Below are 3,167 nucleotides of genomic sequence, written 5' to 3' on the forward strand. Positions count from 1 at the left end.
TCAAACATTTGGTAATTTTGACATATAGTCTTATAGAGGAAACCCGCTACACTTGTCCATTAGTAGTAAGGGATCCTTTATATGCACCATCCCACAGACAGAATAGCACGTTAAACAAAACTGTTTTTTCTTCTAAAAAGAGGAGGAAGGAAATGTTTTATTTAACGACGTACTCAACACATTTATTATTGCACAACATTTTGTTATAATAAACAAAAATTTGTTTAGGAAAACAGGGAGATAAAATGTTAATATATGAAGTCCTGCGAGAAGTTCAACAAGTGCGGTCAGATTATCAAACCAGCAGTTAGCACTGGACTATTAAAACACCTGGTTTACATTCCATGACGCATACAAATCGAGTGGTGTCTATATTAGCCTATATAACAGTATGCGTATACTATTTCAAAACAATTGTACTTTTAATATTTTAATACAATTTATCACAGAAAAATAGTTCTTGTAACAATTAACATAGTACATGTATTTGCATATATATAATTTTGTATTTTTGGAAGAGAAAAATAATGTTATATATCTCCACGTATAAAAAAGTACCTTTTATTATGTTACATTTGAAATAGCCGTAGTTTAAAAAAAAAATCCTCTTTTTTTTTTCTTAAAGAAATAAAAACAGAAAAATATCTTAGTTTTATAAACACATAATAAAATATCTGCCTTGTGTTACCAGAATTCAAACCTAGATTATTGCGGCAAGGTACTTTTTTATTTATTTATTTTAAATAAATAAAATATATATATATATATATATATATATATATATATATATATATATATATATATATATATATATTCACAAATTTAAGAATGTATATTTAATAAATAAAATATATTAAAACTGTAAAGACGCACACAAAAGAACCGTTTACTGAGCTACCATGTCCTCTCACACTGATAGATACACTCGTATTTCATTAAAGGGACATTCCCGAGTTTGCTACATTGCAAAATGTTTCCGACTAATAAAATATTTCTGCTATTAAACTTACATATTAAATATATTTTCTTGTTTAGAATATCAATGTCTGTATATTCAATGTGTTTCTTGTCTTAATATTTGTAAGAAGCCCAAACTGGATTTTCTATTCAAATAAAAAAAAAGTTTGTTTTATTTAACGACGCCGCTAGAGCACATTGATTTTTTATCTTATCATCGGCTATTGGACGTCAAACATATGGTCATTCTGACACTGTTTTTAGAGGAAACCCGCTGTCGCCACATAGGCTACTCTTTTTTACGACAGGCAGCAAGGGATCTTTTATTTGCGCTTCCCACAGGCAGGATAGCACAAACCATGGCCTTTGTTGAACCAGTTATGGATCACTGGTCGGTGCAAGTGGTTTACACCTACCCATTGAGCCTTGCGGAGCACTCACTCAGGGTTTGGAGTCGGTATCTCGATTAAAAATTCCATGCCTCGACTGGGATCCGAACCCAGTACCTACCAGCCTGTAGACCGATGGCCTGCCACGACGCCACCGAGGCCGGTCCTATTCAAATAATTTCGTAGGAACGAAAAAATATATTTTAGGAAATAAAATGAAATTTAACCTAGTACAAATATTAGAACGATCAGAAACACGTTTAATATACAGCCACTAATATATTATGCAGTATATTTGGTATGTAATTACAATCGTTAAAAAGTCCCAGTCACTCGATAACATCTTAAAAAATGCAGCAAACTCAGAAATGTCCCTATAAAGACAAAAGTTAAAAGTAAACGTTTGTTCTGTTTAACAACACCACTAGAGAACATTGATTTATTAATCATCGGCTACTAGATGTCAAAACACAAGGTACTAATCGATTTTTAAAAAAAAAATTGTTTTCATTTTATTCAGAACAACATTACATTATGTAAAAATGATATTATGCTCTATTCTAAAATCTAAATCAATATAATCAAGAGATTATCACAAAAATTAATGCATTCTCAAACTGGCTTCCATGATATGTATTAAAACCAACATCAATCTACTTTCTAAACATTTTGATGTTTTGAAGTTATTTAACCAGCATGTCGGTTAAGTCTATTCAGTATATAAAATATTAGCAACTTCTAATTTATTACATTCTAGACTACTAATAGCAACTGTTTTTCACTACGAATAATATTTATATTGATATTATTTGATGCTTTGGTTTAAAATTTAACACAAATGATGAAATATTTATTTCAATTTATTAACTTCATTTTAATTCAATTCAATTTAAATATAATATTTTAAATGCCATGATTATGTTAAATTATAGTTCAATTACCTTTAATTTTATTTGTCAAGTCTGATGCAAGTAATTTATTATTATTATTATTATTATTAACATATAACATTAAAAAGACAGACTTGTAATAATCACTGTACTTGATTCAAAATGGAAATTGTTTTCCATAGATAAATATAATTTCTTTTTAATGTCATCTCTTATGACATATGCCCAATTAGATGTATGAACCGATTTGCGGCCACAACGCCAGGTACTAACCACTATACGATCACGGCCACGAAGCAGACATATTAAATTGTAACACAGTAAATCGAGCTACTCAGGCTGTCGGTTGACCGACAAATTCAGACCATAAAATACGAGCAACTTCTAATTTATCACATTCTACCCATAGCAACCGTTTTCACTATGAATATATTATTATTATTTGATGTTGCGGTTTACAATTTAACACAAACAATGAAATAAAATGTAACATAATATTAATTTCAACCCATTAAGTTCACCTCAATTCAATTCAATTTAAATATGACATACTTTAAATGATTGGGCTTCATACTAAATTATATTTAGATTATACTAAACTTAACTCAATTGAAGTGAATGAATTAAACTGCAGTAAAGTGAACTGAATTCAATTTCAATTTTTATTCTGATACATGTAATATATATTTAATATTATATTAACTATACCCATTTTGGCACTTGACTTAACATAAAATTGAAATTGCTTTGCTTAAGGCAAAAACAATTACTTTCTTTTAATAAAAGCTGATTGAGCTTGGTCCAAATATCAGAGTATGAGAGTAGATACTGAACACAGAACGTGTTCATCCCTTATTGACAGACAGAAAGGGACAGAGAGGGAGAAAACACAGAGGCAGACAGGAACAGACAAGGGGAGACAAGAGATGAA

This window comes from Gigantopelta aegis, chromosome 9, assembly GCF_016097555.1.
Source record: "Gigantopelta aegis isolate Gae_Host chromosome 9, Gae_host_genome, whole genome shotgun sequence".
Taxonomy (NCBI): domain Eukaryota; kingdom Metazoa; phylum Mollusca; class Gastropoda; order Neomphalida; family Peltospiridae; genus Gigantopelta; species Gigantopelta aegis.